The sequence below is a fragment of the Herpailurus yagouaroundi genome, unplaced genomic scaffold, assembly GCF_014898765.1.
Source record: "Herpailurus yagouaroundi ecotype Mexico unplaced genomic scaffold, PumYag 140, whole genome shotgun sequence".
Taxonomy (NCBI): domain Eukaryota; kingdom Metazoa; phylum Chordata; class Mammalia; order Carnivora; family Felidae; genus Herpailurus; species Herpailurus yagouaroundi.
In genome coordinates, this window is record NW_024412395.1 from 41,332,052 (window position 1) to 41,359,747 (window position 27,696).

General features: G+C 34.8%; 1 protein-coding gene across 4 annotated transcripts in view; it reads right to left on the reverse strand.

Annotated features, from left to right (window-relative positions):
- Positions 1–27,696, reverse strand: part of BAZ2B (bromodomain adjacent to zinc finger domain 2B) — a 438,023-nt gene that overhangs the window by 158,813 nt on the left and 251,514 nt on the right. The gene's annotated exons all lie outside the window — the stretch shown is intronic.

The window sequence follows — 27,696 nt, forward strand, 5'->3', positions numbered from 1 at the left end:
CCAACATTAATACCATGTCTTCCTCTGCTTTAGTTGGGTATTGATAACAATAAGCAAGCTTAAAATATATAAATCTAACCAAATTGCTTACAGAATATATTTATAGACAGGTTTAAAAGGTGATTTCAAACATTCCAAATGTAAGCAATTATGTGCATTTCTGATGTTTAATGCTTTCTAAAACTTGAATATGTCCCTATGTGCTAGAAAGCAAGTATATTAGTCGGCCCTTGAATGATGCAGGAGTTGGAGCACTGACCCCCCACCCCAGTGCAGTCAAAAATCTGCATAATTTTTGATTCATGAAAATTTTAACTATTAATAGCCTACTGTTAACCAGAAGCCTTATTGATAACATACAGTGGTTTAACACACATTTTATATATGTATTATATACTGTCTTCTTGCAATAAAGTAAACTAGAGAAAAGAAAATGTTATAAAAAATCATATATTATTTAAAAAAACCCTATGTAGATGTTACATGTTTTATTAACACTAGATATCAAAAATGTAAAGACAATGTAAAAAAATTCATGTTTATTTATAAGTATAATGATTCATGCATTGGTAATGAAAAAGTAGCAATATGAATGCTTTATGATACCCTAGTATAATGGATACAATCGCTTCAAGTAACCAAGCCCATACACTAATGAGTAAATTGTTATAAAATTTAATGGTTCCATAGTATTGCAATTCCATTTGTAATACAGTTTTAGAAACACTGTTACATTTAAAAAAACACCTGTGAAGATAGGCTGATACACAGTTTCTCCAATTATAAGAGACAGGCATATTATATAGTAATGTAATTCTTTGAAAGCAAGGTTACAAAATGGTAAGAAAATGAATACACTGATTCTATATATTAAAAAAAATTTTTTTTAATGTTTATTTGAGAGACAGACAGTGCAAGTCAGGGAGGGGCAGAGAAAGAGGGAGACACAGAATCTGAAGCAGGCTATGGGGTCTGAGCTGTCAGCACAGAGCCCGACACGGGGCTCAAACTCATGAACAGTGAGTTCATGACCTGAGCTGAAGTCAAATCCTTAACCAACTGAGCCACCCAGGTGCCCCATACACTGATTATATAGTAAATATCATTCACCTTATGCCTATGTTAAGTATAGGCTATCCACTTCCATACAAATCTTTCACATAATGTTCTACATGATGAAAACTTAGGGGGTAATGATGGTAATAACACAAAAACATTCAGTTCTTGCTATACAGTTATTAGATTTTCACATCAAGACATACACAACAGATAAGCTTATTAACTGTACAGCATGATGATTATTTACTATTCATTAAGTGGAAGTAAATCGCCACTTCCACGAGGTCTTCGTCCTCACCATCTTCACATTGAGTAGGCTGAGAAGGAGGAGGAAGGGGAGGAATTGCTCTTGTTGTCTCATGGGTGGTAAACGTAGAAGAGGTGGAGGAGGTGGAAGGGGAGGCAGGAGAGGCAAGCACACCTGGTGTAACTTTATAGAAATACTGTACATTGTACTTTCTGACCCTTTTGCTTTCAATTTCTCTAGAAACACTTCGTACAATACCAATCTTTCTACCATTTGTTTTAGTTTCAGTGCCCATAATCTCTGAAGGGTCCATTTTTTTAGTTTACTTATTTATTTTGAGAGAGGAAAAAAAAGACAGAAAGAACACAGGTGGGACAGAGAGAGGGAGACAGAGAGAGAGACAGAGGGAGTCAGCTCAGAGCCTGACACAGGGCTTGGACCCCACAGATGGTAAGATTGTGACCTGAGCCAAAATTAAGAGTTAGATGTCCAACCGACTGAGCCACCCAGGCTCCCCAGAAGAGTCTATATTATAAAAGAAGTAAAAAAACAGTCTTAAGTAATTAGAACACTTCTGTCAGATCATCTAATGTCATTTTGGCACTGCTTCTTCTATGTCTTCTTCCTCATCGCGTGGCACCAGTTTGGAAGCATTCATTTCTACCAAGTCATCTTCTATTAATGCGTCTGGTATGGTGTCTATTAGCTCTTGAATTTCTCCAAGATCCATACCTTGAAACCCCTTTACCTCCCTTGCACCAATCTTTACATGATTTCCTTGATTGGCTATGTTGTAAATCCTGTGAAGTCAAGCACAACACATTTTCTCCAGCAGGAATTTGTTTCAGGCTTGATGGCTTTCAAGGCATTTTCTATAATGATGGCATCTTCAATGGTATAATCCTTCCAGTCTTTCATGGTGTTTTTCTCTATCAAGGTTCTCTTACATAGCATTGGCAAACCTTTCCATAGAGCACCATGTGTAATGAGCCCTAAAGGTTCTTATGATCCCTCTGATTTAGAAACTGAATTAGAGACATTGTGTTTGTGGGCAAGTAGGTCACTTCAACACCCGTCAGTGTTGAACTCATGGGGCTCTGGGTAGCCAGGGAGAATCGTCCAATATCAAAAGAACTTTAAAAGGCAGGGCACCTCCTGACTTCAGGGACAAAAGCATCAATGGAACCAATCCAGCAAAAGGGTTCTTGTTGTCCAGGCCTTCTTGTACAACCAAAAGACTGGCAGCTAGAATTTACCTTTCTCCTTTAACCAAAGGTTAGCAGCTTTACAAATAAAGGCAGTCCCAATCTTAAAACCTAACTGCATTTGTACAAAATAGTAGAGTTAGCCTATCCCTTCCTACCTTGGATCCTGGTGCTTGCTTGCCTTCCTTACTAATAAATGTCCTTTGTGACATTTTCCCCCCAGAATAGGGCACTTTTATCTGCATTAAAAAACTTGTTCAGGGGTGCCTGGGTGGGTCAGTTGGTTACACAACCAACTTTTGATTTTAGCTCAGATCATGATCTCTCAGTTTGTGGTGAGACTGAGCCCTGAGTTGGGCTCTGTGCTGACAGTGCAGAACCTACCTGGGACTCCCTCTCTCTCCCTCTCTCTCTGTCCCCCCCCCCCACCCCCCCGCAATGCACCTGCATGGTCTCCCTCTCTCTCAAAACAAACAAACAAACAAACAAACAAACAAACAAACTTAAAAAGAAAAAACCTGGTTCAGGCAGGTATCTTTCCTCCTCAATAACTTTCTTAATGGTACCTGGGAACCTGTCTAAGGCTTCTTGGTTGGCAGAAGCTACTTCTGTTATCTTGACATGTTTTAAGTCAAACCTCTTTCTAAAATTATCGCTATCCTTTGCTGGCATGAAAATTTCCACCTTTATATCCTTCACCCTCCTTTTACTTTGCCATACAAAATGATTTTACTTTTTCTCAAATCGTATTGGAGTTTATAGGTATATAGTAAGCCTTTCTTATAGCAATCCTGCACCTACATAAAAGCTACATTTTTGGTACAAATTAAAAAGGTATTTCACAAAAAGTGCAAAGTTTTCATGCCTGTGGGTGTAGCTGCAGTAACCACTTCAGGAATTTCCTTTTCTTTTTTTACAATGGTCCTTATGCTGGATTCATTTATTTTGAAATTGCAGTCAACTATAGCTGCAGTACACAGCACACAATTCAACTTTTTCTTGTAATGCCATGGCTTTTCTCTTGCTTCTTGGGAGCACTTCCATCATCCACTTCATATGGGTCCCAAGATGTGATTTAAGATTTATGGTATTGCATTAAACAATATGAAAAGTATGCAAGAACCAAGAGCGATCACTTTTTACTGCGATATGCAATTCACTAGAGAGACAAACTGCTCACACAGATGATTAGCATCACTCAGCGTTTTAACCAGATACTCGCAAAACTTTAGCTTGCTGTGATAGCAGTAGGAGGTGGCTACAAATTCATTACAGTAGTACATTATGTACTACAGTTACTTTTATGCAGTTATAATCTCACACTGAAAGTGTGAAGCTTGCTTGGGATTCTCTCTCTCCCTTTGTCTCTGCCTTTCCTCCACTCCTGTTTCTCTCTCTCTCTCAAAATAAATAAATGAACTTAAAAAAAAAGATTATGGTAGCAGAAATCAGGTTTCTAGTATCTTACAGTTCCTACAGAGCCTTAGTGGGGTACTTTGCCCAAAATATTTGCTTATTAAATATTTGTTGAATAAATGAAAATTCATTATTTATGTACCTAAACTGATGGGTCCTATTCAAAAAGAAAATAAAGAGGAGTGCCTGGATGGCTTCTTAGGTTAAGCCTCTGACTCTTCATCATTATGCTCAAGTCATAATCTCACAGTTTGTGGGTTCAAGTCCCACATCAGGCTCTGAACTGACAGGTTGGAGCCTGCTTGGGATTCAGTCTCCTCCTCTCTCTGCCCCTCTTCCCTTGATCTCTCTGTCTCTATCTCAAAATAAGTAAGTAAGTAAATAAATAAATAAATAAATAAATAAAACCCACAAAGATATGGCAAGAAAAACAGTAATGCTATAACTATCAAATTGTATTACCTGGATATTAGAGCCAGCACTCTATCAAATTTGTTTCAAAATGATCACAAGGAATATTAAAATAATATTTTAAAATTCTAGCATAGAAATCATAGGTACTCCTGGAAACACTGGGACAGATTTGAGTTTAATTGGTACTAAAATAACGTAATATTCCCAACATTATAAACAAAGAAAAAAGATCTTTCATATTTATAAAAATGTTTCTTTATTAACCTAAGAGTGACTTGCTTAGAGGGTGAAGATAATACAGCTAAAGTATTAATTCTATCTTATTGTAATGTTACCCCAGAAGAAAAATAGTAGGTGGTCACATTCTATATTTTACAATTCAAAGAAAATAATTCATTAAAGTTACTGTATTTCATTATAATGACTAAATGAATAAATAAAACAAGACCCAATTTGTATTGCTGCCTACAAGACCCTCACTTTAGATGTAAGAAAATACATAAACTAAAAGTGAAGGGATTGAAAAAGACATTGCATGCAAATATAAACCTAAAGAAAGCTAAAACAGCTATACTTATATCAATCAAAACTGACTTTTATCAATCAAAATTGACTTTAAAGCAAGGACTATAATAAGAGACAAAGAAGGGCATTACATAATAATAAAGAATTCAATCCACAATAGGATATAACATTTGTATTATGCACTCAAGATAGGAGCATTTCAGTAAATAAGCAAATATTAACAGACCTAAAGGGATAAATAGATGGCAATACAATAATTGTAGAGGACTTTAATACCCAATAAATCAATGGATAGAACATCCAGACAGAAATCAATAAGGAAACCATCAGCCTTAAACAACATGTTAGATCAGACGGACTTAATAGATTTACACAGAACATTCCATCCAAAGGCAACAGAATATACGTTGTTAAGCGCACATGGAACACCCTCCAGAATTCATACTCTAGGCCACAAAACAAGTCTTAATACATTTAGAAGGACTGAAATCATATCAAGCATCTTTTCTAACCACAATGAAATAAAACTGGAAATGAATTATGTGAAGAAAACTGGAAAATTCACAAGTATATGGAGACTAAACAACATGCTACTGAACAACCAATGGGTCAAAACTGAAAGAGAAAACAAAAACAATCCCTTGAGACAAATGAAAATGGAAAATATATCAAAATTTATGCGATGCAGCAAAAGCAATTCTAAGAGGGTATTTCATAGCAATAAATGCCTATACTCAACAAACAAGAAGTCTCAAATAAACAACCTAAATTTAAACCTGAAGTAACCAGAAAAACAAGAACAAACAAAGCCCAATGTTAGTAGAAGTAGAAGATTAAAGCAGAAAAAGAGACTAAAAATAGAAAAGATCAATGAACAGAGCTGGTTCTTTGACAAAATCAACAAGATTGACAAACTTTTAGTTAGACTCACCAAGATAAAAAGGGAGAGCATCAAATAAAATCAGAAATGAAACAGATGTTACAATTATGCCACAGAAACATGGAGGATAATAAGAAACTACTATGAACAATTATATGCCAATAAACTGGACAGCCTATAAGAAACAGATACAGTCCTAGAAACATACAAGCTACCAGAACTGAATCATGATGAAACAAAAAGCCTGAGAAGACCAATTACTAGTAAGGAAATTTAACCTGTATTGAAAAACTTTTTAACACAGAAGTCCAGCACCAGATAGCTTCACTGGTGATTTCTACCAAACATCCAAAGAAGAATTAATATCAACCCTTCTCAAACTCTTCCACAAAGTACAAAAGGAGGAAACTCTTCTAAACTCATTTTAGGAGGCCATTACTTTGATTCCACAAGAAAAAAAAAAATGCAGGCCAATATCCCTGATGTTCAGAGATGTAAAATCCTCAACCAAATATTAACAAGCCAAATTCAACAATATGTTAAAAGGATCATACACCATGATCAAATGGGATTTACTCTAGAGATACAAGGTTGGTTCAACATCTACAAATCAGTAAATGCAATATACCACACTAACAAAACTGAAGGAAAATAATCATATGATCATCTCAAAAGATGTAGGAAAAGCATTTGACAAAACTCAACATTCATTTATGATAAAAACTCCCAACAAAGCAGGTATAGAGGGAATGTACCTCAATATAATAAAGGTCATACATAACAAGCCCACAGCTAACATACTCAATGATAAAAACTAAAAGCTTTTTCCTCTAAGATTAAGACAAGAATGCCTAATTGCCCCACTTTTATTTAGCATAATATTGAAAATCCTAACCAGATCAATTAGGCAAGAAAAAAGAAATACAAGGCATACAATTGGAAGGAAGAAGTAAAACTGTCTTTGCAGATGACATGATTTTACATATAGAAAACTCTAAAGACTCCATCAAAAACTATTATCAGTAAACTTGCAGCATATAAAAATTAATACACAAAAATCTGTTGTTTCTTTTCTTTTCTTTTCTTTTCATTGTTTTTGAGAGAGAGAGAGAGAGAGAGAGAGAGAGAGAGAATGAGCTTGTGAGTTGGGGAGAGGGACAGAGGGAGGGAGGAGGTGGGAGGGAGGGACAGAGAGAGAGAGAGAGAGAGAGAGAGAGAGAGAGAGAGAGGGAGAGAGGATCCCAAGCAGGCTCTGCACGGAGCCAATGTGGGGCTCAACCTACAACCCTGGGACCATAACCCGAGCCAAAATCAAGAGTCAGATGCTCAACCAGCTAAGCCAGCCAGGTGCCCCATCTGTTATGTTTCCAATAATAATTATTATTAGAAAGAGAAATTAAGAAAACAATCCCATTTACAATTGCATCAAAAAGAAAAAATACCTAGGAATAAATTTAACCAAGAAGGTGAAAAAACAGTATACTGGAAACCATAAGACATTAATGAAAAAAAATTGAAGACACAAGTAAATGGCAAAATATTCTGTGCTCATGGATTGGAAGAATTAATATCGTTAAAATAACTATACTACCCAAAGAATCTATAGATTCAACATAATTTCTATCAAAATTCCAATGGCACTTTTCACAGAAATAGAACAAACAATCCTAAAATTTACATGGAACCACAATAGACCCTGACTAGCCACAGCAATCTTGAAAAAGAAAAACAATGCTAGAGGAATCATGCTCTCCTATTTCAAACTCTATTACAAAGCCAAAACAATTAAAACAGTATGGGATTGGCATAAAAACAGATATATAGATCAGTCAAACAGAACAGAAAGCCCAGAAACACACCCACACATACATACATGGTTAATCAGTTTATGAAAAAGGAGGCAAGAATATACAATAGGAAAGGACAGTCTCTTCAATAAATGGTGTCAAGAAAATAACAGCCACATGCAAAAATAATGAAACTGGCCACATCTTACCATACACAAAATTACATACAAAAAAATAATTCAGAATGGATTAAAAACTTGAACTTAAGACCTGAATCCATAAAAGCCCGAGAAGAAAACGTAGGTAAGCTCTTTGACATAGGCCTTGGCAATGATTTTTTGAATCCAACATCAAAAGTAATAGCAACAACAACAAAAAATAAACAAGTGGGACTATATCAAACTAAAATATTTTCGAACAGCAAAGGAAACCATCAATAAAGTAAAAAGGCAACGTACTGAACGGGAGAAAATATCTGTATATCATATATCTGATAAGGGGCTAATATCCAAAATATATAAAGAATTCATATGATTCAACAGCAAAACAAACCCAAAACAATCCAATTAAAAACTGGGCTAAAGATCTAAGTAGGGATTTTCCCCCAAAAAACATACAGATGGCTAACAAGTATATGAAAAGATACTCAAATTATTAATAATTAGGTTAATGTAAATCAAAACCATAATGACATATCACCTCATACCTGTTAGAACAGCTATTATCAAAAAGACAAGAAACAACAAGTGTTGGTGAGGATATGGAGGAAAGGGAATGCTTTGTGCACTGTTGATGGGGATATAAATTGGTGTGAAACAGTATGAAGGGCTCCTCAAAAACACTAAAAATGTTTGTATTTATCCAAAGGAAACAAAAACAGTAACTCAAAAAGATGTGCACCACTATGTTCAATGCAGCATTATTTACAATAGCAAAGATATGGAAATGATCTAACTGTTCATTGGTGATGAATGGATAAAGAAATAGTGCATACCATTAAAAAGTAAAATCTTGCCATTTGCAACAACATGAATTGATCTTAAGGGCATTATGCTAAGTGCAGTAAGTCATAAAGAGAAACACAAATACTGTTTGATCTCTATTATACGTGGAATCTAAAAAAATTAGGAAGAAAAAAAAAAAAAGAAAACCAAGCTCACAGAGAACAGTTGGTGATTGCCAGAGGCAGGAGGTAGAGGGTGGGAAAACTCCGTGAAGGAGGTCAAAAGGTTTTAAAAAAGGGGGAGGGAGCCAGACATAATAAGGGGTCAAGAATATACTCATAACTGTGGGGAGTGAGAAGGTAGAATGTAGCCTCATGAGGGAAGTGCAAGGCTTAGCAGAGAGTGCTGCACTTGTGAGTATAAGAAGTTAGGTAACAGGCCCCCTGGAATATAGAAAAAATAAAATTTAAAAATAATTGTATTTCATTCTTTAAAGACAAAGGTCATGTAAGAGCACCTGGGTGGCTCAGTTGGTTAAGCATCTAACTCCGGCTCAGGTCATGATCTTGCAGTCTGGTCCATGGGTTCAAGCCCCACATCAGGCTCTGTGCTGACTGCTCAGAGCCTGGAGCCTGCTTTGGATTCCGTGTCTCCCTCTCTCTCTGCCCCTCCCCTGCTCGCACTCTGTCTCTCTCTCAAAAATAAATAAACATTAAAAAAAACACAATAAATAAATAAAGACAAAGGTCAGGTCAACATGACCTTTAAAGTTAAACTTAAGAGTACAGGATTTTTATCATACCATATCCATTTTTACTTCTGTAGTTCTTTTCACTTGCCAAAAATTCTCAGTCCTTGTACCAAATATCAGATCTTGACACTTTCAGTATGCAGCAGAGAATTATTCATGTAATTTATGACACAATATACAAACAGTAACCTCAATAACAAAATGAACACTAACACAAGAATATGGTTACTGAAAACACAATTACTTTGGTCTTTAGCATGTAGTCCGCTAAGGATATACAGCCAAATTACAATATTTAAAAAATAGTTCTTCTCTGTGTGGTTACATCTTCAACTACATTTTTAAAAAGTCAAGTCTTTTCATTACATTTCATTCCAATTTTTAAGGATAGCATTCAACTAGACAGCAAGCAATTTTGATGAACCAAAGACCAATGTATCAAAAGCAATGTCTAAATCTGCACAGTCCTATAGGGTGGCTATTAACCAACAACATGCAGATAATTAAATTTAAATTAATTAAAATTAAATAAAATTTAAAAGTCACACTAGCCAAAATTCAAGTGTTCAACAGCTATCACATTATCATTACAAAAGTTCTATTGTATAGCACGGGTCTAAATAATACTCTTCTCCCAGACATTGAAATTTTCTTGCTTAGTGAGGTAGCCTGCTTCATATTGAGTAATTTGAGCTGTTAAAACTGTTAAAGCATGAGTTGGCAGCTTTAGGGCAGATACTACCCTATTAAAGTTTTTTTTTAAGGAAGGCTGATGTGTAAGAAGTTATCTGGGACAGCAGTTACCTTCATGAAGAAATTGAAACTATTATCACGCTATCATGACTGCTTCACAGAGTATATTTACCATTACCAAAATAATGGGAATATCATTAAAATCATTTGTAGATTGTTTAAGGTGGAGGTTAGCTATTTGTAAACTATTCACTTAAAAGCTTGCACTATTCATTTAGGAGGTAATCTCAAATAACTCTGTTGTTATAACTTGTGTTTCTTCTTAACATTTCCATCAAATATCCCTAGCACAAATCACAAACTTTGCTCTATTTGCAATATTATAGGTTCAGGTACTGTTATCAGAAGAGACCATATACATAAACCTACTATACATTCTCAATGCATTTAGTTAGAATTTAATAGGAGGAAAAAAAGGGTGGCTTCAGAAAACAGGAGTAGATACAGAATTTCTTTGCATAGGTTTCCCTTTGACCCTCTACTGATGCTGACAACACTCTCTCTATAGGTATTTCAAGGGTGAAAAAAAGCTAAAGTCTTGGTATCCCAAGGCTTTGTCCTTTTACAAAGGACATACAACTGACAAAGAACTGTCAGAGCAGCTCCCAGTGTGGGACTTGAACCCACGACCCACAAGATCATGACCTGAGCCGAAATCGGGTTGGACACTTAACCAACTGAGCCACTCAGGCACCCCGAACCCTAAAATTTTAAGTCACTTCTATGATACTGAATTCTTTAGTCCCAGTTACAGAAAAATTTCAAAACTGTGACTCATTTATTGGAAGGTCATGAAATCAACATGTCAATGTCATAAAAAACAAGATACCCTTTTTTGATCTCCTTGGTTTCCCAGTAATGTATATTTTTTATGGGGAAGCACAGAAGGATTTTATAATTCCTAACCCGGGATGCCTGGGTGGCTCAGTCCGTTAAGCATATGACTCTTGGTTTTGGCTCATGGTTTGTGGGTTCAAGCCCTGCATTGGTCTGTGCACTGACAGTATGGAGGCTTCTTGGTATTCTCTTTCTGTCCCTTTCTCTCTGCCCCTCCCCTATTCCCTTTCTCTCTCATTCTCAAACATAATTAAATAAAAACTAAAAAAAAAAAAAAAAATACGAACAACCCTCTGAGGTAGGCACTATTATTAAAAAAAAAAAAAAAAAAAACCAAAACCTAACCATACTACCTGCTATACTGGAATGATTACTACTACTACTACTAGGACTACTACTCTTACACACACACGTGTGCACACACACACATACACATGATTGTGTATACTGCTACACTAGCAGAATCCATGCTTTTTGCACATAGTCCACTAAAGTAAGAGCAGTTGTACAAAATTCTTAGAATTCCTCTAGAACTCAGGGACCTGTACTCCTAACTTTCCAATCTATGACAAAGAAATATGGGACATTATATTAGTTGGGCACCTGGGATGGCACGTAAATGTTAGATTCTTAATTTTGAATATTCAGCTAATTAAAGATAGATCAAAGTTCTTTCACGCAGACGCTATAAGGACACCAATTATACAAAGTTTAACCATGTATGAAAACATAATATGTTCAACCTTCCAGAAGACATTTATTAAACCATGAAGCATGCTAGGTGTTTGGGATATAATGAATAAGTCAAGTAGGTTAAGTAGTCTATCTCAAGGGTTCATAGTTTAGTAGACTGGAGCAATGGTGAAAACTTGATCAAAACTGAGTTAAACAGATTTTTCCTTGCTAAGGAAGTTGAGCTAAGTGACAGTCATGGTAATACCAGGTATTGGAAAATAGTATTCATTTAGGAAATTGAGTGGCCTTTTGGGGAGACGTATATGTAAATGAGCAAAAACAAAGTAGAAAATAAGTTTTATATACATTGGAAAGATATTACATTCATTCTTTACTTTGTTAATGATTAGGGATATCTATATTAAAAGTTACACGTTTTCTCCTAGTCAAATATATAAAAACATCTAGTATGAAAAACTAAAATGCATCTGAAAACAAATTCCCATCTTAGAATGTAAGGACAGATTTATATTGTTTTATAATACGTAAGACGTTACATAATTTTAATTATTCTTTAATGATTACATTTGTGATATAGATAAGTTACAGTCTTTGCCTTACAGAAGTTCATCATCTAATAATTTTCATTTTTTAATTTTCTCTCAATTTTTTTCATTTCATCCTGTTCTTGCCACAACTTAACACAAATCTAAATTGCTACAAATTTTTTTAATTTTTTTTTTTTTTAAGAGAGCGTGTGCATACACATGTGCAAGCAAGGACAGGGCAGAGGGAGAAAGAGAGAGAATCTTAAGCAAGCTCCATTCCCAGTGCAGAGCCCAACAACTCAGAGCTGGATCCTACCACTGTGAGACCATGACCTGAGCCCAAATCAAGAGTTGAGATACTTAAATAACTAAGCCACCCAGGCACCCCTGTAAATTACTACAAAGTTTAAAGAATTTTTTGTAGTAAACAGAAATGTGTATGTTCACTTTACTAAATTCAGAAAGTATTTTAAAAATACAGGAGAAAATTTTTTTTAAAAATCCACCTCCTCACATATAACGTCTAAGTCTTAAACCTGTGTTGGGCACTAAGGTGCGTCTTATTGTTGTTCTCTCTTAACCCTGAAATAACTGAAGATTTCTATCCAATTTTTCCTCATCTTTAGGACCAGAAACGAGGAAGAGTCTGAAAGAAGAGCTAGGGGCTGGGAGGGATAAGGAGGTTGAAAGGAGACTGGGAATTTGAAGAGATGCGACATCACTGGTAGACTAGGCTACCAGGAAGAAAAAAAAAGATCTTTGCCTTGAAGTAATTTTTAAATGATGACAGTTTTCATGAAAGTAAAATTCTAGCCTTCACTCCCATCCAGGAAGTAGGAAGGTCCATGTCGCATTGTGCTTTTCTCATGCTTCTCCCATATAAAAACATTTAATTCACCAAATAAGACTTCTTGCTACTGATATAATCCTTAACCCTCAACAGTGGGCCTCAAGACCCCACTCCCATGGTCAAAGCTGTCTGAACCAGAAATGACCTGGAGGAGACAATGGCTAGCCAGAAATCTATGACATGTGTTAGCTGCCTCTAAAAGATTCTACGATTTAATCAGATTATCTTTGATATAGACATTTTAACTAATAAAAACAGAAGTTGTTGCTGAGTGGGAAATCATGAAGCCCTAAGAACATACAAACTAAAGAAAAGTTGGTTGGAAAAAATGTTGGGAGAGCAGATATACAGAGAAGCGAAGTGGTACTGTGAGAGAGAAAATGAAAATATTGCCAATCTCAGGTTCTTTTCTTTAGACCTGCCTTGTTGTTTTTCTTGTATTCCCTATGACTTCTCTCTCGCCTTCTAATTTTTTTTTAATGTTTATTTATTTTTGAGAGAGAGAGACAAACAGACAGACAGACTGTGAGCGGGGGAGGGGCAGACAGAGAAGGAGGCACAGAATCTGAAGCAGGCTCCAGTTTCTGAGCTGTCAGCACAGAGCCCAACACGGGGCTTGAACTCATGACCGTGAGATCATGACCTGAGCTAAAGTCAGATGCTTAACCAACTGAGCCACCCAGATGCTCCTCTCTTGCCTTCTAAATACCCATCCTTCTAATGAGTGTTAGTGGGTTATTGTTACTTGCAACCAAAAGACACTGGTAGAAAACCTCCTAACAAATGTCACGTTTAGTCTTGTCTTTTCTCATCCTTGTTCATCCTACTTATACCACTGAGACATAATCTGTTTTTCCTTTCCAACAATCCAAATGCTGTGCTCTTTCAAATATAGGCACAAGAGTCACTTTATCCATAAAGCTGTCTCTGACTAACCCTAGGTCACAACTTCCCATCTTTGAAGTACAGAGCACTTTAGCTTCTACCCAGGAAGCTGCTAATTATATTGACTTGTTACTGCTCTGTATTTATGTTATAAATTCACTGTATTATTCAAAACATAGCCATTATGTCTGTTGAGTCTTAGTTTCTGAATCAGTAAAATGGGATTAATTACACCTACTTCAAAGACTTATTGTAAAGAGAGTGCCTAGCACACTTCCTGCTAGGTCTTTTGTTCTTCTGTGTTTGGCCAAAATTCAGAAGAAAATATCTTTATTTTCTTCAAACTAAATATACAAGAGTGGGGGAAAAGTTGATTAAAACTTAATACTATTTCTTTCATAAATTAAATGTGAACAAAACTATGTGAAAACCGTCAAGAGCATTTTCACTTCTAAGCACATTTCTTTCACAGGTAAACCTGAATAGATGTTGAAATATATTGGGTATCCCCTGTCTACATGCCCCTCAAACAGTGTTATTATTACTTTACCTATGGATAATAGTATAATTTAAAGTTTTGGGTTTTGGTGACAATAACATTTTCAGTTTAGTTTTTTGTTATTGTTGTTTATTTATTTTGAGAGAGAGAGAGAGAGAGAAAGCATGGGAGGAGCAGAGGGAGAGCGAGAGAACGCCAAGAATTGTGACACTGCAGAGCCTGATGCAGAGCTCGAAGCATAGACCGTGAGATCATGACCTCAGCCAAAATCAAAAGTCAGAGGGTTAATCAACTGAGCCATCCAGATGCCTCTAGTTTTTAGATAACCAAGTAGTAAAACTGCTTTTTCCTAAGAATACCTAAGGATTTCCCAAGAATGTTATAACTTTCATTATTCAAAAAAATTAATTTGCTCAGACTATAACTCCCTTTTCTCAGTAATTGAGGGATCAAATTTTTCTTTTATGACACAGATAATGTCAAGAGATTCATAAGTAGTTACAATAATTCCCTTCACCATTTTCTTAACTACAAAATTCAGTCAAATTATGTACTAATATCTTCTCAAATAGGTATCTTCTCTTTTCTTCTTAATTTTTTTATTATTTTCAGTATTGCATATAATTCTTACATTTCTTACTGTACCAACAGGTCCAAATGTTAATTAATTAATACTCCAAGTTTGTATTTGAAGAATCAAGACCCTTCAAAATACTGCTCAGAGAGAATTGAACTGCCTACCTTTATAATAAAAGGCCTTAAGTATACATCTCAAACATGTCTCAACATGACCTGTGCTAAATACATGAAAATATTACTTAACAGTTAAATATAGTGATATAATGAATGTAACTACGAGACTTTTTTCTGCAGAGTTAAAACAAAGTGTCAACTCAATAATAAAATCACTCTAAAAGTGAGCACTGAAATGATAAAATTAAGTATTCTTTTGAAACAGCTCACTGATTACTAAAATAAATGCAATCTAATTATAGAACAATATATAGTTATTTGGACTACAAAACTGTGCTTTAAATGGTTATCTAAATATTCCACTTCAAATGTTCAAAAGTTAAGAATACTTGGGTTCTCAAAAGGCTAACATAGAGTTACCATATGACCCAGCAACTCTTTTCCTAAGTATATACCCAAGAGAAATGAAAACATATGTCCACATAAAAACTTGTGTATTAATGTGGAAATAATCCAAGTGACTATCAACTGATAAACAGATAAATAAAATGCAGTAGACTCACACAATGAAATATTATTCAGCAATAAAAAGGAATGAAATATTGATACATGCTACAACATGGAAGAACCTTGAAAACATGCAAAGTGAAAGAAGCCAGTCACAAATGACCACATAATGCATGATTCCATTAATACGAAATGTCTGGAAAAGGTAAATATGTAGAGACAGAATGTAGATTAGTGGTTGCCTTGGGCTGTGGGAAGGTTAGAGGAGAATGAGGAATTACTGTTAACAAGTACTGAGTTTCTTTTTGGGATGATAAAAATGTTTTAGTTGATTGTGATAATGGTTGCACAACTCTGAATACACTAAAAGCTGAACTGTATACTTTAGATAGATGAATTGTATGGTATGTGAATTATATGTCCATAAAGCTGGTTATTAAAAAAAAAAAAGAGACTATTTGGGTCTCATGTTGATAAGATGCTATTTGACATAATGCATTCTCTACTGAAATTTTAAAGTTAGTGTTTTCAATTTCAGTCTCTATATCTAAGACTGAATGTAGAATTGTCCCTAGAATGACCTTTCATGTATCAAATTCTCTCAGGAGCTCACCATTTAGTCAATTTCTCATCTGTGTGTGTGTGTGTGTGTGTGTGCGCGTGCGCGCGCATGTGTATGTGTACATATATATAAACTTGCTAACTCTATATTAACTCAGTTTAGAAACTGAACAGGTTTATCCAACATTATTAAGTTTCTAAGTACTTACCAGACTTGTTGTACAACTTCATTCCAATGGTCATGTGACTAGCTAGATTTTTATAATAGAGGGATTTAATAAAGAAAAATAAGCCTGAGATTCTAAACCACATAAACTTTTCACTCTCTTCTGCTGATCCTGCTTCCTAAATACCTTCTTTCTATTCCTACTATCATTTTAGTACAATCCTAAATCAGTTCTTACTGAAAATACTGTTATAGCCTTCTTTAAGAGATCTGTTTCTCTCTTCCCCAATCCTTCTCTACACAGCCACAGTAATCCTACCAAAAAAATAGTAATCATTTTAATACAAAAACCTGATCCTACTACTCCCTTACTTAAAACTCTTTCAGTATCTCTGAGTCATATGTATGGTAAAATCCCAGGTCCTCTGTTTGGCACAAGAAGCTCTTCTTAATGAGGCTTCGGACTTCCTCTCTGGTCTCACTCTCCTCTCATACACTCAGTGGCCAAACATCTTGCCATTCCCAAATATGCCCACGTCTCCCCTGCATCCATGCCATGTATCTGGTATATGATGTTCACTGTTCCTCACATGTCCTTCCTTTATTCCTGCCAAACTCCTATACATATTCTAGGTCTCATCTCATTAATTACTTAGTCTGGGAAGCCAGTCTGATTCACTGAAGAAGTCACAGGTACCCCTTTCTTGTTGCTCTTATATACTTACTAATTAAATTACTTATAACACTGTACTGTGCAACAATTTTGTTTTGATATCTTGTTTCCTACTAAATGGTGAGATCCTTGTGAAAGCAGGGACTATTGTTTATCATCTTTAAACCCTTATAATCTAGAATATAAGATCTTAATAAAAGGCTTTGAATCAAAGTGCATGATAATCATTAAAATTTATATGTAACTTGGTAATTTGGAAAAGCCAAGCCAAACCAAACAAAAAAACCACTGCACACATATTCTCATTTTACCCTAAGAACAAATCTTGAAGTAGGTAGTTTTGGTATTATTTTAATTTTATAGATGAGGAATTCCGCTTTAATATTTATCACCAATTGTCAGTTTAAAAGAATGAAAAAGAAACTTAAGATATAGAAAAAACCCTCTATTTCTTATAAAAATTTTAACGTAGAAATAACTTTAAAATAAGCCTTCATAAACACACTTGTCAATAACTAAACAAGCTACTTATCAATTTTCAATTTCTGAAGTGGAAAAATGCTAGCCACCATGGCCTACACATTTCCTTTCATCTATCACTCCAAACTCATAGCATTCAAGGTGGTTGGTAATAACGGCAGGTGTGAGAATTCTGTCATCCTCTTGTCATAACAAGGACAGAGCAATCTGAACCAAAGATCTGTACTTTCCAGGAGTCTTCTGCTCTTCCCAAAGAACTCTTATAAGGGCTACTATAAAGTAGATTGTTGAAACCAAGGTTTACATATGCAGTAGGTATACTGAGAGCCAGAAGGGAAAACACGACTGCTATACCTCCAAAAAAGTTTCTATGAGGACATGTGACTACCTGAGTAAGGCCCTCCACCAAGCCAGAAATCCCTTACCAGGTAAGCCCTACAATGATCTATCACTATTTGAGGCTCCACCTCACCCCCGCACAGAGGAAGGCAGCATGGTGAAAGCAGAACTGGACCTAAAAATGGACCCACCATCCCAACTCTCTGCATTCTCAGAGTTGTAATATGCCACATTGGATGCCGGATGTCCACAAGGTTCACCTTCAATATCATGTCTAAGGAATGATTAATAAACAGATTACAACAAACCGATCCTACTTAAAGACTTAGAACAGCTTTCAGAGAGTAATGATGTACATTTCTATTAGCTATTATTAGATGAAGAAAATACCTTGGTAATTCTGAAGTATGGTAATTCATATACCATATGTATGGTATATGTATTATATATATTGTAGTCTTACAAAAAAACTACAGAAAATATTATGAAGAAAATCATCAGGAAGAAAAAATACATTTACAAAGTTGTACTGTATTTATTGAAAAAAAAAATCCATGTGAAAATGGACCCACACACTTCAAACCTGTGTCGTTCAAGGGTCAACTGTATATTTCAAAGATTAACCTATTTTCAGATATATAGTTTACAAGTATTTTCTCCCATTCCATACATTGCTTTTCCACTCTGTTGACTATTTCCTTTGCTGTGCAGAAAATTCATAGCTTGATGTAGTCTCATTTATTTTTGTTTTTGTTGCCTATGCTTTTGATGTCATATCCATGATAATCATTGCTGAAACCAATGTCACGAAGCTTTCCCACTCAGTTTTATTTAGGGAGTTTCACACCTTCACATCTTACATTGAGGTCTTTAATCTATTTTGAGTTGATTTTTGTGTGTAGTATATTTCATGTATGTTGTCCAATTTCATTCTTTTGCATGTCGATATGCAGTTTTTCCATTACCACTTATTGAACAGACTAGTTTTTCCTTACTGTGTATTCTTGGCACTCTTTTCAAACATTACTTGACTATATATGCATAGATTTATTTCTGGGCTCTCTATTTGATTTCATTGGTCTATATGTCTGTCAATCCAGTACTATACTGTTTTGATTACTATGTCTTTATAATATATTTCAAAATCAGGAAGTGCGAAGCCTCCATCTTTGTTTTTCTTTCTACAGATTGATTTAGCTATCTGTGATCTTTTATGGTTCCACACTAATTTTAGAATTGTTTTTTGTATTTCTGTAAAAAGTGCTGTTGAGATTTTGATAGCGATTGTACTGAATCTGTGGACCACTTTGAATACTATGGAAAGTTTAACAATATTGTCTTCTAATCCTCCTCTTTAAATGTTCTGTTTCACTTAGTTTTTGATTGTTTTAAATTCTTTACTTTCTTACCATTTTGACAATGCCACAATAAGAACATTTAAAATATTTTATCTAATTATTTAATTTTCACTAGCTTATTCAAAGTATTTAAGTCTACCACAATTCTGTGTTCACTTAAGTATTGTCTTTTTGGCTTTAACCAAATGGAAACTTTTTTCCCAAAAGCTATCTCTAAGTTTAACCTTTATTGATGACTTTAGAGACTCTATAATCTCGTTCTCAGTTCCTATTTAATTGTGGAAAGACTCTAGACTCAAATCACTACTAAGACAACTTTCCTCAGAGGTTTGAACAAAGGAAAAAAGAAGATTCTGTGAGTTCTCCTGTGTCAATTTTCTCAAAATTGCTGGCTATTTCAAATTCCCTATTCATCAAATAGTCTCACGTACACCCTTTGATAAGAAATTTAAAGGAAACCTTCTGATTGCTCTTCCTTTTATTTCCAGAAATTACTTCTCTAATGTCCTAAACAATATTCTTATTAGGGTGACCAATTATATCTGTTATTACTATTACCATATTGAATACACAAGTTAATTCATTATTGTTTGCAATTAGGGAAGTTTGCAATTAGGTCAAAAAGTTTCCCTATTCCAACACCCCTTCCCATTTCCTCAGTTATATGACCTTATCAAGCAGTGAAATAAGTCTGTCTTTTGGCTTTAGTGGCTCCTCACTGATCTAAAAAAGGTAAACACTGTTCTACTACCTCACACTGAATTCTAGAATTTATACTTTCACAAGTCATCTCAAAAACCAGTCGTCTCTCTCAATACTTAAAGGCATAAAATGTTAATATAACTGAAATAAATATAAAATGACTAAAAAGAATGTACTGGGAGTATTTTCCAGTTAGATATAATTAAGTGGGATTTTACTTTATAATGTGAAAAGGCAACTAAAAAATATCTTAGCCTTGGGCAGAATTACACTGAAGTTACATTACCAGTAGGCTTAATTATTAAAATTCACTTTAAGAGGTGGCTTTTTACACGTATACATTTCTTTTCCTTTTAAGAAAAGCGTATGTTATGTGCTGAAGCCAGTATTCAGTCTAATCTTTTACATACTCTATAGCATAATAAAAGGTTATTTTTAATGTTTATTTATTTTTGAGAGAGAGAGAGCATGAGCAGGGAGGGGTAGAGAGAGGGAGACAGAGAGTCTGAAGTAGGCTCCATGCTGTCAGTGGAAAGCCCGATGTGGGGCTTGAACCCACAAACCGTGAGATCATGACCTGGGCTGAAGTCAGAGGCTCAACCAACTGAGCCACCCAGATGCCCCTCTATATATAGTATGATAGAATAAAAATTAATGCTTGATGCAGTCACTGCAGACAACAGATTCCTCAAAAAGCTAAACATCAAATTACCACATGACCTAGCAATTTCATTCCAAGGTACATATATACCCTGAAAATAACTGAAAGCAGAGTACTGAACAGATATTTGTACATTTAAACATCCATCAAAAGATGAATGGATAAATGTGATATATACATAAATATATACATACATATGTATGTCATATATGTGATAGATAGATAGATAATGGGATATTACTGAGCCCTAAAGAGTAATGAGGTTCTGATACATCATATAACATAGATGAATCTTGGCACATTATACTAAGTGAAAGAAACCTGACACAAAAGGACAGATATTATATGACTTGACTTACAGGAAACATCTAGAATAGACAAATTGATGGGGACAGAAAGTTGATTCGAGATTACCAGGGGTTGGGGAAAGGGGGAAATGGAGAATGAATTAGTGCTTAATGGTTACAGAGTTTCCATTTGGGTAATGAAGAAGTTTTGAAAATAAAGCAGTGACTGTCAGACAACACTGTAACTGTAATTAATGCCAATGAATTGTACGCTTAAAAATGTTTAAAATGGCAACTTTTATGTTATATATTTTTCCACAACTTAAAAAACTTCGTACTACTGAATATTCCAAATCATTGGAGTATACACCCTAAATGGATAAACTGTAAATTGCAGTATGTGAAATATCTCAGGAAATATGTTATAAAATTAATGTTTGAAGTCTTTCTTCAATGCTTGAAGTTCAGGTCCCTTTTCCTTTTTCCAGACTTCCTTGGTCATTTTAGTGACCCTTCTCTTGTCCTCAAATCATATTTCACTTGTTTATATTACTTACTTAGCAATTAATCCTATCCTCTTTTTGGCATCACTGGTGTTTTAAAATTACTGTTATACATTTAAGATTTGATTATGCTTTGTTTATAGAACAAGATTAGATGCTCATATTATCAAATCAAGACCAATATTTCTTATCTGTTTGTACTCTGTTTACCAAACAAGATTAGTAGTAGCTCAAATTGTCAAATTAGGACCCAGTAGTTCTCTGCCATCTTCTAATCTTCAAAAAAATAATACTACATTTGCACAAATATAGAGAGTAAAAATTTCAATAACAAATGTTAAGAGAAAGCAGTCTCAGAAAAATATGATTGGAATACTCATTTGCTGGGCACTCCACAATTAATCAAGGATGTAATAGATTTAGTTCAGTAGTAATTATTTATTTTAATGTTTTATTTATTTTTGAGAGAGAAAGAGAGAGAGAGAGAGACAGAGTAAGAGCGGGAGGGGCAGAGAGAGGGGGAGACACAGAATCTGAAGTAGGCTCCAGGCTCTGAGCTGTCAGCACAGAGCCCAATGCAGGGCTCAAAGCCATGAAACCTGAGATTATGACTGAGGCAGAAGTCAGACGCTGAACTGACTGAGCCACACAGGCGCCCCTAGTTCAGTACAATTATTAAAAATAGGCAATAGGATACTTTCACCAGAAAATTTTCTGACTGACCATTTTTCTTTTTCCCCAAAGACACTATACAAATAAGAAATAAAACAAAATAGGTGAGGAATATACAAACATTTAACATATATGCTAATATTTTTTATGCCTAAGTAGATGTGTTTAGGATATATACTTCTAATCCTGAAAAGAATTAACTAAAACATGAGATTATACAGGTAATTAAGTTACAACAGCCAACCAAAATTTTTGTTTACTGAAAAAGCTCATTTAATGATTACAGCAGTCTTGGAGCACCTGGGTGGCTGAGTCAGTTAAGTGGCTGACTTCAGCTCAGGTCATGATCTCATGGTTTGTGATTTTGAGCCCCATGTCGGGCTCTGCACTGACAGTTTAGAGCCTGGAGCCTGCTTCAGATTCTGTGTCTCCCTCTCTCTTTCCCTCCCCCACTCGTGCTGTCTCTCTCTCTCTCTCTCTCTCTCTCTCTCTCTCTCTGCCTCTCAAAAAATAAATAAATGAGAAAAAAATTAAAAAACAATTATAGCAGTCTTAAATTATACATAAGTATTTTGGGGTATAAAATGAAAAAGAAGGTAGACTTTAGAAAAAGAAATAGGAAGGATAAATATCTTTTTTTTCTTGTTCCTTTGAAAAATAGCATAAAAATTTGAGAAATATATAAAACAGTGCACTTGGAATAAAGTCATATAGTTATAGAACAGAAATATAAAGACTAGGTAAATTTCCTACATATGTCTTTAGTATATGCTTAAAATAACCTGTTAGGCATACAGACAATTTTAATCCACAGTGGAGTTTTTAATTGGTACTTTTAAAAATGTGCAAAATGCTTTTGTTAAAATATTTCTTTTCTACAGAATGTCTGAATAACCTTCTCTTAAGTGTGCTTTTAAAAACATATCATAAATTATATAAATTATATTTTGATCTAAAGGCAAATGTTTAAGCTTTTAAAGTATAGCATCAGTACCTCAAAAGTAAATCTGTTCCAATGAACAAGTATGTTTCTATTCTTTACTGAAGTAGAATGACTTATATTCACTTTTACAGTGAAAATATCCACTGACATCTCAGAGAATATTGCTTTTCCAGTCAGAAACACAGCTATTTATCAAATCACTTCCCCATAAAACAGCCAATAAAGGGAAGGAAACAAAAATAGGTTTCCATCAGATAAAATACATGAGTTAAACTCATTCTATATTAATTAAAAAGTCCTCATGCCCTTAATCTCTGAGGTTTTATAATTTACACATGACTCCAACAAACTTGGATTGTGATTTCAAGGTCACAGCATATTAGAAAGAGGGATAAAGATGATAATGATAGCAGCTGTAATTTTTCTAAGTGTGTATTAAACACTACGCAGGGGGACAGGGCTGAGGGTGGAGGGACCGTCAGTAGTAGGTAGTTGTATGAAAGTCGTGCAGAAATTAAAAAGAAAAACAAAACAAAACCCCCCAAAACAGCATCAACAAATGGCTTTAATTCTATGATGGAGAATCTATAAGCCTTATGTCCCAAGGGTATCCCTATGTTACAATACAGGGTAACAAAAAAAGACAACTCCATGAAACCTTAAACAAATGTTTGAAGTTTAATATATCAGACTTTTTTTAAATGAGCATAGGCAATAGAATCTAAAGATTTAGATTTGAACCCAGACCCATCACTTAATATATCAACGACCTCAGGCAATTAGAATCTCCCTCAGACTCAGTTTCTCCAAGTGTAAAGTGGGATAATATTTATTTTATGGCACTATACTGAGAATTAACATATGTAATAGCACCCAGTACAACTGACTAATATAGTAGCCACTGAAATACTCTGAAAATTTAACTATCCAGAATAAATTGTTCTTTGAAATAAACAATTTTATTGCTTTCCAAAATATTATAACTTTTTAAATTTTTTTAATGTTTATTTATTTTTGGGAGAGAGAGAGAGCATGCGCGCGATAGTGGGGGAGGGGCAGAGAGAAAGGGAGATACAGAATCCAAAGCAGGTTCCAGGCTCTGAGCTGACAGCATAGAGCCTGATGCGGGGCTCGAACTCCTGAACTGGGAGATAGTGACCTGAGCCAAAGTCAGACACTTAACCAAAGTCAGACACTTAACTGACTGAGCCACCCAGGCGTCCCAAACATTATAACTTTTTAGATGTTACTCTGGAGTTTGTAAATACATAAAGTAGAAAATGCCAAGATTCATTTAAGTGTATGAAGAATGCTCTCAAATCTCATCATAAGGCACCTCTTTGACCAGGTAAGTCCAATTCATTCTTTAGCCTCAGTTTAGATAGTATCTCTTCTGGAAAGCCTTCCCACAATCTCTACTTGCATATCTTCCAGACACTTAAAAATCTATCACATCCCAAACCGAAGTCCTGAATGCCCATCTCTATCCCAGACTTGTTCCATTTGAATACCTTCCCCATCTCACAGCCAATGGCAACACCATCCTTCTAAGTTGCTCAGCCAAAAACCTTAGAGACATTTGTCTTCTTTTTCTCATATCCCACACCCAATCCACTGAAAGACCTTTTTGCTTGTACCTTAAAAACATCCAGAATTTGCTACCAACTTCAGTCAGATTATTCTATTAGCCTTCTAACTAGTGGTCAATGCCACTAGTCTCAAAACAGCAACTGGAGTGATCCTTTAAAAATATAAGACAGATTTACTGATAGCCCTGCAATGGCTCCTCAAAGTCGTTGTAGTGGTCTGTAAAGTCCTATATGAAATGACCCTTCTACCCATTACCTACTCTCCTTCCCCCCTCACTCTGCTCTAATCACAATGGTTTCTGTTCGTTACTCTGAACAATTGACATATATTCCTGCCTCAAGCCCTCTACCTGGGAGGCTCTTCCTAAAGATTTCCACATAGCTAACCAATTCCTTGGTTTTTGGTTAAATATCACCTTCTCTGTAAATCCCTCTTCAGCCTCTGCTACCCATCACCACCAAAGCCTTATTCTGCTCTACTTTTTCTATCTTCCATAACACTTGTCACTTTTAAACATGCTATACACTTTATTTATCATGCTTATTGTTTCTATCTACCCCACTATATGTTCCACAAGAACAGAGAGCTTTGAAAGTTTTATTTACTGATATATCCCATGTACCTAGAACAGCACACCAAATGCAAATTAAATATGTGAATAAAGGAATACATTAGAGGGATGCCTGGATGGCTCAGTCAATTAAGCATCCAACTTCAGCTCAGGTCATGATCTCACAGTTTGTCAGTTTGAGACCTGTAGCAAGATCCTCTGTATTCCTTGCTCTCTGCCCCTCCCCCCACTCTCGCACACTCTCTCTCTCTCAAAAATAAACAAATATTAAGAAAAAAAAAGAATACATTAGATACTTCTTGTGTTGCCTGCATCCTGCACTGACTTGTATTATATGTTATCACATTGTACTGTAATATGTAATAGCCTGTTAATTTTCTGCCGCTTCAACTAAACTGTTTCTTGAAACAAAGAATTTTATTTTGTTTTCCATTATTGTTGCTAGTACTTCCTTATAGTGCCTGACACTTAGTAAGTACTCTGCATTATTTAATAAATTGATGGGAAAAAAAAAACTATCTAAATCAACGTGTAAGCACCTTATTATCTCCAAAATATAAACACAATGCTTAAAGGCATGACACCAAAGACTGAGTTCTGGATTCTGGATTCTGTTACTGTTTTTGGTCTGAATCTGGCCCTTACTGGCTAAGGAACACTGTTCAAATTATTTAAATTCCCTACCACTATTTCCTTATCCGTACAAATAGGAGTAATGATGGTATCTAAACCTCAAGTGATTATAATGAATATAAAATACAGGTAATAGTGAAGGAGTTCAGAACATGCAACACTAGCATATTGACTATTCTGAGTTAAAGGCACTTGAAAAACAGTAAATATAAGGAAAGCAGATGACCTTCCTTCTTTTTCTTAAAAGCAAAAACTGAAATTCTTATATGAAAGATGTCCTCCCTATACCAGAAGGAAAGTAGCACTCTTATCATCAAGGACAAAAAGTTGAGACTAAATTAATCCTACACAAACAGACTTTGTTAAAAATAATTATTCTCTCCCTTTGGCCTCTGCACATAGGTTAGTCACTTTTCCACAATTGCCTCTCTTTGTTCAACTTCATATAAAACAAGTAGGTTTTGCCATTTCTTTGGGTCATCATTTCTTATGCAGTCTCCCATGTCACACAAAACTTTTATTAAATACACGTGTATGCTTTTGTCCTGTTGATCTATTTTGAGTCCATTTAATTTTCAGGCCCAGACAAAAAGAACTCTAAAAGAGTAAAGGTAAATGTTTCTATCTCCTACAACAGAATTAGCTCAGTGATTGTTACATATTAAGCAGTCAATAATTGAAATCTATTACTTGTTATTACAAATTAAATAGAGGAACTATTATAAGTCCTATTTCAATAACTTGACTAAGCTAAAATATTCACTAAATATAATCTTTAGAATCTCCTAGAAAGCACCAATAATATATATTAAAAATTATTGAGTTACCTAAAATAATTTTGATAAGCATTTTGGAAAATACATTAATTCAACAAAAGTAGAATTATATTTATATTATCGCAGAATATTTTTAAGTATTTCTAGATGTTAGGTTCTAAACTATATTCAATAATTGCCTTTAATGTTTAATAATTTCATAATGTTTTCTTTTAAATGGCCAGGATACCTACTACTAGAGTTTAAAAATAAAACAACTTGGGGTGCCTGGTTGGCTCAGTCAGTTAAGCAGCTGCCGTCAGCTCAGGTCATGATCTCATGGTTCATGGGTTCGAGTCCTGCATTGGGCTCTGTGCTGACAGTTCGGAGCCTGGAGCCTGCTTCTAATTCCGTGTCTCCCTCTCTCTCTGTCCCTTCCCTGCTCATGCTCTGTCTCTGTCTCTCTCTCTTGAAAATAAATTAACATTAAAAATTTTTTTTTCTAATCAAATATCTTACTATTTAGATAAACTATGCTTATAGGCCTTTAATATATATGCACATTCTTCCTTCTAGTCTGAATAATCTCATTTCCAGATATGAGACTTTTGAGAAAAAGATTTAAGTACATTTGTGACTCTTTACTAAATCACCTCCAAGGTTTTCACTTCTCATTTTAGTCATGTATCCAACAATAAATATAATCTTTTGGTAATGTTATATTAAGAACTGAGCAAAACTAACAATTCAGTCCAAATTAAAAGACCAATTTTATGGTGTTTATTTTAAACCTTATTTTCTCTTATTTTATAATAAAAATGTTTCTATTGTTTTATAATAGAAATAATTTTTCTATTATTTCCCTGCCTACTGTGACTCCTAAATGTTTTCCTACTCTATCTCCAGAGTCAGTTCTCCATTTTATAAAATACTTGTGAAAACTAATTTTCTTTATAGTTTGTACTGACACAAAGAAATAAACAAACATACACATTTTACTAAACACTCATATGGGCAGTAGACAAGAAAACTGAGGTAAGCAGTTTAGATGATTGTCCCAAGAACACAGATGGAGTGACTGCCAGCTTTAGGATTAAAACTAAGAAGCTCATTATTCCCTTCTTATATTCCGAGTACTTAATATAGTTTTTACATCACAAGGGTCTCTTAACTAATCTAAAAACAATAATTTAATAATTAAAACAATTATCAACAATAATTATGACAAATGTAAACAGATTTATGAAATCTAGTAAACAAAAGTAAAATTAATTTATCCAAATATTCCCTGAAAAAACCTGATTTACCACATAAGTTGTTTTTAAAT